Source organism: Antedon mediterranea, chromosome 1 (assembly GCF_964355755.1).
Source record: "Antedon mediterranea chromosome 1, ecAntMedi1.1, whole genome shotgun sequence".
NCBI classification, from domain to species: Eukaryota; Metazoa; Echinodermata; class Crinoidea; order Comatulida; family Antedonidae; genus Antedon; species Antedon mediterranea.
Window position 1 is genome coordinate 7535204 of NC_092670.1, and position 13849 is coordinate 7549052.

Genomic DNA, 13849 nt, shown 5'->3' on the forward strand with positions numbered 1-13849 from the left:
AAATGCTAATGTTCTTCCGCTCAAATTATCTTATGATATTTCATTATCATATCAAAATCGGTATCAAGAAAAATATACATAATAGATGTTTTTTCATTCTAACTCTCATATAAAATAAATAAATCTTAATATTACGTGGGATATGTTTAATTTTGATTGACCTATTTTATCTTGGCCCCAGGAGAAATACTATGGAACATCAACAGAGTTATCAGCCCCTGGTAATTTAATCTAATTTGAATAAAGAGATCTGGTAGAGATTGGGTTTTTGTTAGAATATCACGAAATATTCGCAAAGGTTTATTTATTGTGTAAGTAGAAATGTATTATCTTTTTCATATTTTGGCCACATTTACCAGTATTTTTAGATATCGTAAGAGAAATCTTACATTTGTATTGGTAGGTTTTGTAATTATCATAATTTATTGAAAGTGGCACGTGCGGTCTATTGTGGTCGTATTTATGAAAAGCAGTAGGCCTGGCTAAGGCTTTGTGCGATCGCCTTTCTTCAACCAAGAAGAATTCTGACTTATTATCGAAATCGCCATCTCACAAGTAAATTTCCACGGTGTCTTGGTTACTGTCTTTCTTTTACATTTGATCAGATGTTGATAACGTTGTTCTTCATTTTCCTGACGAATTAGTAAGTACGTATACAATTAATTGTTTACTCTCTCTGTTTATTATTATCATAATTTATAAACACATGTGTATTTATTTTTAATTCCGCATTTGTAATACTATCGCCGTTCGCTTGGTAGCACACTGCGCGGCATCTGTTGTGGCTTCTTCTGACAGATCCCTATTTAGCTACAGGGGCCTTCCCATCTCATAGACACATCGTTTTGGATTTTAAATTGTTATTTTCATTTATTTATTTATTAGAAAATTTAATATAATATTAAAGTAGATGCTTAAATTTATGGATGCTTACAATATGATAAAATTGAGTAGGATTTTTGAATGTGATTTTTGTTCTTTAAGTAGACAAATGTTGGCTTGTATTGTAAGCTCTCTCTGTGGGGTTTGGCTGTCAAAGCCTCTTTGTTGATAATTGATAGGCCATTTCCTATCCAACTCATTAACATCTGCCGGACCTTATTAATTTACTATGTTAATTGGCTGAAATACATTAATAAATGATTTAATCAAATGATTTAATATTAATGTTAACATTTTATATTTTCATTTATGTTAAAAAATGTCTTATCTCTATAATCATACAAAACTGCAAATTTTATTACATATTATAAATTGTATTGACCTTTATAATATAAATAGCACATTTTTTAGTATTTTTTTCTCACAAGAAATCACAATTTTTTCAATGATTCAATATTTGTGTGAACTGAGTGGAATATTATATTTCATTTTATTTAATTCATAATTGAATTTACTATAAAAAGGAGTAAAGGACAGTGACCAAATATAATTGATTACTATTAATATGATTTAAACTTATACTATACTTCCATATATACAATTACACTTACATTAGGTAATCAATATAATTTTTTTATTTAAAATTTAATATAAAAAATTAAAAATAATAGATTTTCATAGTTTTATTTATAATTAAGTGTTTGAAGATCTACTGTATATTCAACAAAGATATACATTTTAACAGGAATTTCCAATATATTTGTGTATAAAAGTTTCATTTTTTTTTCTTTTGGAAAAAATAATGAACAAAGATAAATTGCACTAAAGAAATGCTTTCTTTTGTATGAACATAACATTTCTCATTTTCAATCTTAATTTTCTGTCCTTGGAAATGTTGCTGTAATTTCAGAAATACAAAAAAATACATTTACAGCATTTTGTATTTCAGAATTAATTGGCTTACTTTAAAGCTTAGTATCCAATGTAGATGAAATTATTGGACTTAGTTAAAAAGAAGCTTACATTTTAGATTAGTTTGAGATTGTAAAGTATTTAGCGAATCCATTTGTTGAACTGTGAGTGTAGTTTGTATAATACAATTTAAAACCTTTGCTATTAATCTTTCTTCAGGTTGCTATGTTCAGCTTTTTCTACTTTGCATCTTAAAGAAAACTAATGAATCTGATTTTTGACTCTGATTTTATTTCATGAATACAATAATTGAGCAAAAAATAAATCATGATTTCACCAGAACTTGTCTAGCAATGTAATTTGTAAAACAGATTATATATTTTAATTATTTTGTTGATTCTAATTTAAATGGCTGATTGTCAATAAATTGATATAATTAGATAAAAAATATATTACCTGTTTAAAAAAAAAATTATAAATATTTTTTTTTAAATACTTCCCCCTCCCCTAAAATTGATTGCGATGTTGACGCCGAACAAGTACAGTATATTTTTTTGATTTGGCCTTAATTAAGTTTTTATACTTAAAAATACACACTGTTTCGTCTACCATCCCGAGTTTAAGGGTAATTGAAACGAAAGCATTCGATGATGCGTACAGTAGTGAAAAATAAAGCGAGTGGAGAACTTTGTGATGTCATTAAGCAACAAAATAGCTATATTGTTTTATTAAGTTAAAACTTGATACTGATGGTTTGAGAAAGATGACTAGAAATGTTCCCCAAAATAAAAATGTACTCGACAGGTATGGTATTTAAATATGAACCGGAGTACTGTAGATCCAGAATTGTTTTTAATGTGGAAGTTCTGTATAACATTAATATTCTATAACAAAAATTAGTAATTTCATTTTAGCTGTCATAAGGGGGAGTGTATACATCTTCTGATTTGCCTCTGATGACATTTTTTTTAAAAATATTCATTGATACTGAATAAAGAAACACAAACTCAGTAATTTTACCAATCATGAGTATCAGTTCCTGCAAATGTTTGTGTCATTTGTCAAATTACGTTGTGTCTAACTGTACATTATGTCCTTGTGTTACACACTAGGGGGAACTAAGCTCTAGGCTACAGTAATGGTAAAAACAAAATGATTAGCATTGGTCGTGATATTGAATAAGATGAGAAAAAAACGGATGTTTTCAGACAAATCAAACATCTTTCTACTGAATAATCTGTCTACTGCATTAAAGGAAGCTTTCTTTTGTTTACATGACAAATAAACAGTTAGTAAAGTTTAGGTTTGTGGTATAGTACTGTACAACATGAATGAACAGTATTCCTACAGTAGTAAACTATTTCTGACCAAATTGAACAAGATAATCATAATTGCTGGATATTAGTGATTTTAAACTGTTGATATATATCAAACTTACAGTATGATGAAAATATATGAAAAATTATATATTTAATAAATTTATTTTTTGAAATTTCAAAATCTGACTTTAGATCTTCAAAATATAGAATTAAATCTTTAATTAAACACCAAAATTTTCAAGATAGACTTTGTTGGTGTCATGTCCAGTCTGCATAGAATTGCCTTTCTCCATAACCTAATCAAAACTTCAAGACATTCTAAATCATACTTTATTTCCTTTTGGGAAAACATGGTCATACTGTACCACAAACCTAACATTACTACATATTATTTTATTTTATTACAGTAGTTGATAACTGCATATTGTACTGTGATTCAAATTTTTTTGGGGGATTTATTACTCTACGGTATATACAGTAAGAAAGAATCTTCAGTAAAATAAATGAATTAGAATGCAACACATACATCTGTACCTTATCCAATATCTTACTATGTTAACTAGAGGCGACATACTGTTTAGCTTAAATTACTATGAACTTTATCCTAACATGTACATAATGCATTAACAATTTTAGAAATCAAATATACAGTAAATAAAGAATCAGTCATGAAAATGATATTGTGATTCTTATCAACTACAGTATAAAGGATTTTTGGTTGAGTAAAAAATGGAAACAGAAAGAAACATGCAGTAAAATGATATACATTTGTAGTAATTGAGAGGCAGACGTATTGCTAAACTGAACAAATCGCCCAAACCTCCTAAAAACTTTGCTAAAACCTCTTAAAACTTTGCACAAACCTCCTCCAAACCACTTACTGATAAGACTAGACTAATGTACAGTACAGTGAAACAATATGAACAACATTTTGAAATTGTTTTTGTGTAAAAATTCATTTTTTTTAGTGCAAAAATTCATCCAAACCTCCAAAAACCTTAAACAAACCAAAATCCAAGCCACTTAATATCGATTATATGCAGTACTTGACTACTGTAAAGTAGTACTGTACCCATTTCACAACAGTATGTAAAAAGTTGTAAAAAGTCTACCAAAGCTACTGTAATATATCTCAGAGTTATTTACAGTACATACAATACTATCTGTCCTCAAACATGCTTTGTCAACTAAAAAAAAACGGCTAAAATGATGAGTTAGAGAAATCAATCTGTTTATATAAATTGGTCTGTTTCAATTAAAACCACTCTAAAATGTGGGAGTGTCTTGCTTGATGCGAGACGGTTAGTAACTACTGTATGCAGAAGCAAAGTTTACTTGTTAGACAAATTTATATAATATAAAAATTTGTACAGTATAAGGAACTGGTTTTTTAGATACATATCACCATATTTTAAATAACTGTTGAAAATTCAATATCAGGAGATTAAAACTGTACGTAAGAAATGGATATTTAGCTAAAAAGCAAATTGATGATGATTAAAATATGTCCTGTATGCGTAATTTATTAGAAATCTAAAAATGTCTTTTTTTTAAATCAATATTCCCTCTTTGTACAAAACATCGTTTCAAATACATAAGAATTTAATTCTAAAATAAATAAAAAATCCAACTATCTATTTATTGAACTTTGACAAGTACGTTGATTTATTCAGTGATACATCCTGTGTACTGCAGTTAGTACATAAAAAATTGACTTTGATTTGACAGTAATTTGTCTGTCGATTGAACTTTGACCTACCCACAGTACTCTTTAGGCAACATGAAGAAAACTCAGATACAATCATCTAGAATACAAAAATAAAGTCGAATGGGTGAATATAGAATTTACTGTAAACACTACTATATACTGTAGGCCAAAAAATGTGAAAGTATTGTAAATTTCAGAGGAGGGAGTTTTTTTTTTCTTAACGTCCTATACAGTATTTTAATACAGGTAGGCCATCGACTTGATTTAAATTCTACTTTTTTACTGTAAACATAAACACATTTTCAACTTTAAGAAAACCATTTATAATGCAATAGTAATACAATTGTTCCTCCACACAACATATTTAACAGAATGAATTTCCAACATTAAAAAATGGATATAATGTTTTAAATAATTAGCAATAAAGTTAGTTTAAATCGAGTCAAAAATTGATAACAACACAAAGAGCGATGGAAAGAAAAATGGTAAATCTATCAACACGAGACAGAGTAAAGCATAGTGAGATACGGAAAAGAACAAAAGTCAAAGACATCATGGTAAAGATCAAAGAAATGAAATGGAGATGGGCAGGACACATAGCCAGAAGAGACGACAACAGATTGACGAAGAGATTGAATGAATGGCAGCCGAGGACAGGGAGAAGAAGAAGAGGACGGCAAAAAAGAAGATGGCGTGACGACATAACAGCATACATGGAAACAGCAACATGGGAAAGATCGGCAAGGAACAGAACTAAATGGAAACAGTTGGAGGAGGCCTTCACACAGCAGTGGGTGAAATAGGCTATGAGATGAGAAATCGAGTCAAGACTGTACCCAATCTTTGGCTACCGATTCTATTTCCATTTACAATATACAGTACCTTGTTATATTAAAGATGGTGATAGACTTTCGGTTGTAGGATTTACTCAACAGTTTTAAAGATAATCAATGCCAATTCTGATTTACATTTTATAAAGTATAGATTGTTCAGTATAGTTCCTTGGGCAAGTTTGACTTCTAATGTCTGTACAGTTGTAAGGTTTGAATTTAAATTTTATTGCTGATATCAAATCAATAATATTTGTTGGTACTTCTGTATGCATACTGTATTTCATCTCCTAAGACAGGCTACTGAAAGAGAAAAAAACTGAAAAAAAAACTGGATCTTTAACGGATGTTTACATTGTTCATGCTCTTCTCTTTTCCAAAGTTTAGCTTGTGACTGCGTTAAAATAAAGAAAAAAACATCTGAAATATCCCCAACAGAGCCATACTGTAGCCATCAGTACGGTTGGTACTGTACCATGGTTTCAACCTGACCACATTTTTCCCTCTTTTTTTGGCGAAAAACTGCACCAATTTCATTCTTGTGGCTATACGGCACTGCCCAATGGGGATCTCTTGACGGAATGTTACATTATGAAAACCTATACAGTACGAGTTAAAATTAACTTGTGTCTCTGTAGCAGGGGTGGCGCCAGAATCTTCCCGACGCGGGGGCTACATTCCCCGACGAGGGGGCTATCACTAGGCTGGGGGCCGCCAAGGGCCCCCGGTGGGGGTCCAGGGGGCGAAGCCCCCGGAAGCAACGCGTTCTAGCGTCATTTGAGGTCATTTTAATCAGATTTAGGGTAGCCATTTTTTCCATTTTTTATAATGCATAAATAAAATACTGCGTGCAAAAAAACGATGCGCGATGACTGTTTCAATCCATATTTTTCAATTTAAAAAATAAAAGTTCAAAGAAAATTTAGAGAAATATAGTTGGAGGTCCCGGAAGTTGGACTTATTATACTTCAAAACATGAAACAAAATATATAAGTCCCTATCTAGGTTGTGACTGAGCTAAGAAATGTTTGAAAAATAGAGATGTTAGGTCCCGGAAAATGGACTTCTTGTACTTCGAAATATGACCAGCTTTATTGTTGGGGCTGAGCTAAAAAACTGTTTAAAACTAGAGCTGCAGGTCTTCAAAAAATTGCATTTTATACTTCGGAAACATCAGGCCTAGAGGCTTAAAAAACGCAAGCGTAGACCTTTTTCAGTCGGTGAAATAAGTTTATTCCTCCCAAGTGTATGCGTGCGTACCATCTGGACTTCCGAGTGGTGAGAAATTCATGACATACAGGACATTGAAAATTTAATAACTTAGCTATAATAAGATGTTGGCTAAGCGAAAATGGCATGTTTTTTTGTTTAGTAATGGATGAAAAATTTATTTTAGGTGCCCCACGGTACAGAAGGTTAGGCCTACTTGTAAATTAAAAAAATTGGTGAACATACGAACAATTAACGTAATTCGTTTTTGCTGTAGTGTAGCGTACGTCGACGCAGTACACGACGTAACCGTCCGTAAACTTCGCCTGGAAAATAACTACAGTACACATTTTGGTCCCTGGATGGAACATGATATCGCGCGTCTCGACCCAACGTTGAACGATTCGTACAAAGGGATACCACCAGACAAGTGCGAACCTAGCTATTGTTTAGTAGTAAGTTAGATCGCTGGCAATAATGAATGCATATAAAGTGCATAATATCACTCTGACGTACTCTCACGGTCAATGAAACGTCGCGGTTTTCTAGGCGCTGAATCTAGCTACGGAGTGAACGCGAACGCTTTTTACTGTATATTATATTCCCCGACAAAAAGTACCCTTGTTCCCTTCGGTAACCGTCGGTAAACTTCGCCTGGAAAATAACTACATTACACATTTTGGTCCCTGGATGGAACTTGATATCACGCGTCTCGACCCTACGTTGATCGATTCGTACAAAGGGATACCGCCAGACAAGTGCGTACCTAGCTAATGTTTAGTAAGTTAGATCGCTGGCAATAAATGAATGCATAAAAGTGCATAATAGCTCTCTGACGTACTCTCACGGTTAATGGAACGTCGTGGTTTTCTAGGCGCTGAAGCTATATGAAGTGAACGCGAACGTTTTTTACTGTATATTATATTCCCCGACAAAATGTACCCGTGTTCCCCGACAGGGGGGCTAGGCTCCCCGACGAGGGGGCTAGAGCCCCCGTAGCCCCCCCGCTGGCGCCACCACTGCTCTGTAGTGTAAGGGTTATATCAGCAACACATCAGAGTTAGGGGATCACATAAGAGGAGATGTAAACTCGGAAATTATTTGGTTCAGCTTCAAGCGTGCACAGAATGGTTGTACTTCTAGTGTGTGCAAACACAGCTTAAAGAAAAGAAGATGTAGCATGAAATTCAAAACTCTGTTGATTACTTTAGTAATTATAACCCATAATGTGTTTCTTGGCAAAACAAGAGCTTCTGCTGTTTAAATAACATAGCATTTCTTGTTTGAATTGGTTAGTGTAATTATTGTTGAACATGTAATATTAGTAGCAGTGATTTAGTACCGTCAGGCTCGCTGTTTTGCAGATTCAAGGGTGAACATTATTCTCCCTTTTTCCCAAGTTTTTAAAAATAAAAAAATACTGTTTTTGGAGGTTTATTTATACAAAAATTTCATATGCTGTTCCATATTTAATCACAGTCCTAAAATACTGTACACGAATATATTATAGGCAAAAAACTCTGTATAATGAATGTTGTTTTTTATTGATAATAAGTTGTGAAATAGGAAGTTGTAGATTTCGTTATGAAATTTCATCAACAGTACAGTAGTGACAGGTGCTTAATCTTCAGTATAGACAATTACATGAGTAGCAAGTGTAGTGAAGTGTAGCCAATGAATGAGCCTCTTGTTTGTTGTCAATTTTACCCATTCAACATGCACTGATGAGTGGTGGGAGTTGATAGTAATTTGCACTGTATGGCAAGAACTTTAGGCCATATTAAACTGAAGCAACAATATTGTATTTTCTTTCACCTAGATTGTATTATTTCCACCATCAGCAGTTTTGTTTTCTTTGGCTGTTTAATCCTGCATATTTTCGTATTTTTAAATATTCTTGAATTCCGGATTTGTTTTTTATGGCAAATTATCTTAAATAATTTAAAGCATTTTCCAGAAAAATAAATAGACCTTAGAATGAAATAACAACAAAATATGAGTTACAGTAAAGTGAATTTAATAAAATAGACAGAAATAAATTTAATTTATATTATATTACATTATTTTGTATATATTTACTGTACAAACTTTAGATAATATATAATATTATAGACAGAAATAATAATAATAATTATTATTTTATTTATTTTTTATTCATTTTATTTTATATTATTATTATTATTATTATTTTGTATTATATATTTACTGTAGGTGTACTATAGGCCTACTGTGTACTATACTGTGTACTATAGGCTTGTGTGTAAAATGATATTGTGTTTTGTGATTATTACTACACTAGCGAATTCAGTCAAGTTTAATTTATAGTACCTCAACAAGCCTAATCTAAGTTCCAGATGTTCCAGTAAGTTTATTAAAACAAAAACACTGTAGAGACAAAAGATTGTGATCAGTTTAAAACAAAAATAATTAATTTTACTTACTGATGAAATATTCGTTTGAATTTATAAGGACAGCAAAATTCAAACGACCCATCAATAATGGGGGAAAAATATGTTTACAGTAGTTACCATTTACACTCTAGGCCCTTTCTGTATACAGTACAACTACAGTATAAGGTAAAAATATGTTGGCGACACATTTTCCACAATGCACATCAGGATGCCATGTTTGGACAGCTCATAGTCTGTCCATCTGAAGTGTAAAGCTAGAAATGTACTTTAATCGAACCCTCTAAATGTATTTCACAAAAGTGATAGCATTTTGGGGTTTAAAATGTTCTAAATGTTATTTTATTCAAGTTTGAAATACCAGTAGAACCTCCATTTTACGTACGGTACGAGACCGAAAGGCGTACGTAAAACAAAGGATTCGTAAAATCAAGGTTGACCTTAAATTGACCCCAAATACGTAGAGATCGTAGCTGGCCGTGTTTGCCTTCTGTACATTACGCAGGTGGTCACTAGCTAGGCCTTGCCTAGACTATTCAGGCCAGGCTAGCAGGCCTAGCAAGATGTGAGGCCTAACTAGAAAAGTACAGTATATACAGGCTGTGCGATGTTTAAATAAAGTGTAAAATATAATTGTTTTCTATAAAAAAAAAACAGTCGCTGCTTTATGGGGAAAGCACGTGCGTAGAATTCCTCACACAGCCATGCTGCGCTTGTGGCTTTGTGTGCTTTGTTGTTGTTAAATTGCGCCCTCAATGTAAGAAAATGATGACGTCATCGGTTATTTTTAGCGTACGTAAAATCGAGGGAACGTAAAATCAGGGTACGTAAAACACAGGTTCTACTGTAACTACCTTAATAGATACTAATCAAAGTCATAAAAAAAAAACAAATTGGCACTAATTGTCATTTTAATTTAACCTTGTTTAATCTAAAACAACTCATTTGTTCTCCTCTACCAATTTCAAATCAAAAGTGATTTATGAAAATAAAGTAGCTTACAACATTTCTATTCAGTTTTCAAATTGGAAAAAGGCATGCTTTTTTGTGTGTGAATTAACTGTGCACTACTGCATCTGTACATCAAATGTGTGTTCACATTGACTTTTTTCACTAATATTCAATGTTGTACATAAATTGCTGTTTTGTACAGTACATTGTATACAATACAATATTTTACTACTGTTATACTATAATATCAAACTGCACTATATCATTTTTTTTTTCAAAAACAATGAAATACAATGAAGCTTTCATTTTGTTTTAATACTAATGATAGACTGCTATTGTTTTCAATTAAAACTGTTTATTCAAACAATAAAATGAATATAGGCCTACAAACATAGGTTTTTTTTACAGTATAGAAAATGTGTTTGTACTGATGGTACACGTTGTTTTAATGTACAGTTTTATACTTACATAATAATAGTGTACTTTACAATTTTTATTTAAAGTATATGTTGGTTTTTATTTTCTGGATTTTACATTTGTTAGTCACTGAATCTCATTGCTACTAAACTACCGTACAATATTAACTACAGTACTAGTCTACTCTACTATCAACATGGGTATACTGTCAAAAGTTAATACCAAATGTCATTTTAGTAATACTGTAAGAGCTGAAATTGTCAAATAAAAGATGACAATAACTAAAAATGTTTCATACATTTTTATTTTATTTATTTAGAAAAATATTTCAACATTTATCTGTCACCAATAATGCTGTTTTCAATGAAATTTGATTTTAAAAGAGAAAAGTAGTTCCGGTAGTGTAGTACAGATGGACACTAGTGACTTGAACTGATGAAAAATCTATGTCAAAAGTCATAGTATCACTGAAATTACTTGATGTTTTGGTCTTGCATGCTTTTCATAATTTGAAATGCAATAAGCAGATGAATTATTCAGCATCTCATGTTCCTCTGATAAGTAATCAGAGAGTGAGCTAAGAAAGGTCATATCATTGGTAGTTACCAAAGGTAATAGCTATTGCACACACAGCCTACAAGCCTCACTAAATTAGTTTTTTGATGAGGAATCCTCCATTATCTATATGGGGAGAATATATAATATTTTTTTTATAAAACTCTCAAGTTGTTTCAAAATAAAACAAAAATTAATTATGGTGAATAAATCAACTTGGTTTAAATGACCGTAATGCGTTTTAGTAATCATCATTATCACTTTTAATATTACAAAATAGATTATGGTAATATCTGTGCGTACAAATTGAATAAATTTAAAGAGGAATTTCTACAAAACATGTTGGCAAAAGCCTGAAAAATTCATATTTATTATGATCAATACATAGATGAATATTAATTTTTTGACAGCTGGTTTAAGATTGATATATTCATGTGATATTTTATAAATACTGAATCATGATAAATATTATAAACTGTGACAAATTATTAAAAATAATTTTTTTTACAAAAATACCATCTACTGTAGGCCTACAGCATACATTATATCTGTAAAATATAAATCGTGTGGTACAGGTATGTGAATTTTTACAGGAATAAAAAGTGAGAGAAGTTTAGAGGTGAAAACAAACGGAGAAATGTGCCCAGCATTTCATTTTTCATAATTTTTTTTTTTTTGTGAGGGGTTTAATTCTAGGTATTAGATATTTTTTTACAATATTTCATCATATTTTGCCTTCAGTTATAAGAACAGTTATTAGGCCTAACTTTGTTTTCTATGTTAAAGGGTATACAATATAAGATTTTCAAGTTTATATAAATTAATATTTTCCTGATGTAATTATTTTTTTATTTATACAGTACAGTATACTTATTTCTTAAGAAAATTGCCTCAAATTTACATAAATGACATTAAATTTTGCTTAATGGTGCTCATTCTGCTTTATAAAAAATAAGTGGGGATTATCAATATATCGTATTGTATAGACAAGACATTTTTAAATCCGTTTTGCATTAATCCAGTCTTAATCATACAAAACCCATTGTGGGATTTATCAATATTCTTAATTTGTTTTTTTAATTCAGTGATTTCTGTTGTATAGGTTCTGTTTTACCCATACTAAATGGTCCATGCATTATATGAATGGCTACTTCACCTGAAGTATAATATAGTAGGCAATTATAGTAAATTGCTTGTATTGTCCCTGAGGGAGATAGGATTGATACTTGCATTAAATGATTCTAGCATTGGTGAGGTAGGGGTAATGGATACCAATATTAATATATTAATGTATTGTTCCTGAGGGATTGAGACAGGAAACCACCATCTCTTATACAAACTAATGATACCTACAGTAGTATACATTAATGCAATCATTAGGTTTTTAAAATGGCCTACAGTACTACATATAATTGTATCTACACAAAAAGGTAAAGATGTATTTTTTTTTTAAATCATAAAAAAAAACTTATTATATTGATGAAACAAGAAATAAAGTGGTGGATGGTTGTCACAATAAAAGGGATAAAACTCTGTTCAAGCCACTGGGTTGTCAAAAGCCTGTGTGAAAGGATGATCAGGTTGAAACCTGTGATAGAGATGGCTCTTGACACCTGCATTGACTCCGCATAGAAAATTCTTTATCTTTGTGAGTTTTTTTTTAAAGTAATTGGGATCGACGGTGAAAAATGAAAAACTTGTGATATTTTAATTCTCGGAGTATTATCTAATATATTTCACAAAAGATGACTTTCCATTTAATTTTATAATATATAGGCATAACAAGGTTTAGGCCGCCATGTACTCATGACCTGTTGAACTTCAGTTGATGCAACATGTTTGTGAAAGCATTTAAAATCAGAGAAAGAAGGATGAAATTTTATCGAATCCTGTACCAATACGAAATTTGTATACAAGTAAAAGGGGTAGTGTTTACTCGGGGTACACAAGTACAAGACTCTCTCATATTCTCCTTTTCCATCTGGATCTTGAAAAGAAGCATCAGGCAAAAGGAGGTTAATTCAAATCCACAAACCCAGTAGGCCCTAGCCCTAATATGGTTTTTATCATTTGTTAAACAAGTTGTGCCAAGAAAATTAGTGCTTAGACCTTTATTTAAAAGGAGTACAATTGTGCTGGCACTCCTCCGTGCACCTAAAAACGATTTGAGGAGAACAAAAAATACTGCTCCTAAATTTTTCCAGATATCGACTAATAGGACATTTAACCTTCATTACATTAATGTTTTGTTGTGATTAATGTATTAATCTGATGTTAGAATATAAATGAATAAATTCATTTAATATTGAAGATAGAATGAAGATTGATTGAGGTAGTGAACTTTCATCTTCAAGATTTGTCTAGTAACTTCTTATGCAAATGTGCTTGAACTTTTCACCAACAGACTTTAATACCTTTGCAATTTGTCATCCACACTAATTCTTTCGATTTGTAATTTAAATCCAATAGACTACCGGAAATGATAGAAACAAAAAAGCGCTGATTTATTGAGATCTCTGTTGTGTGCTGATCCAGGGGTAGACATCAATTATTGCATTGGCGGTGAGGGGGGTGGGGGGATGTGGGGTGGTATAGGTACAGGTAAATTAGGAGGGCTGCTTAAATTAGAATATAACTTAATACTGTATACTGTTAAAA

General features: G+C 31.5%; 1 protein-coding gene across 1 annotated transcript in view; it reads left to right on the forward strand.

The window, feature by feature from the left end:
* Positions 1-289: 289 nt before the first annotated feature.
* LOC140046189 (uncharacterized) overlaps positions 290-13849 on the forward strand; it is a 30721-nt gene continuing 17161 nt past the window's right edge. Inside the window, exons 1-2 of the mRNA XM_072090751.1 lie at positions 290-311; positions 606-647. The gene's annotated coding sequence lies outside the window, so the exon portion shown is untranslated. The remainder of the gene's footprint in view (positions 312-605; positions 648-13849) is intronic.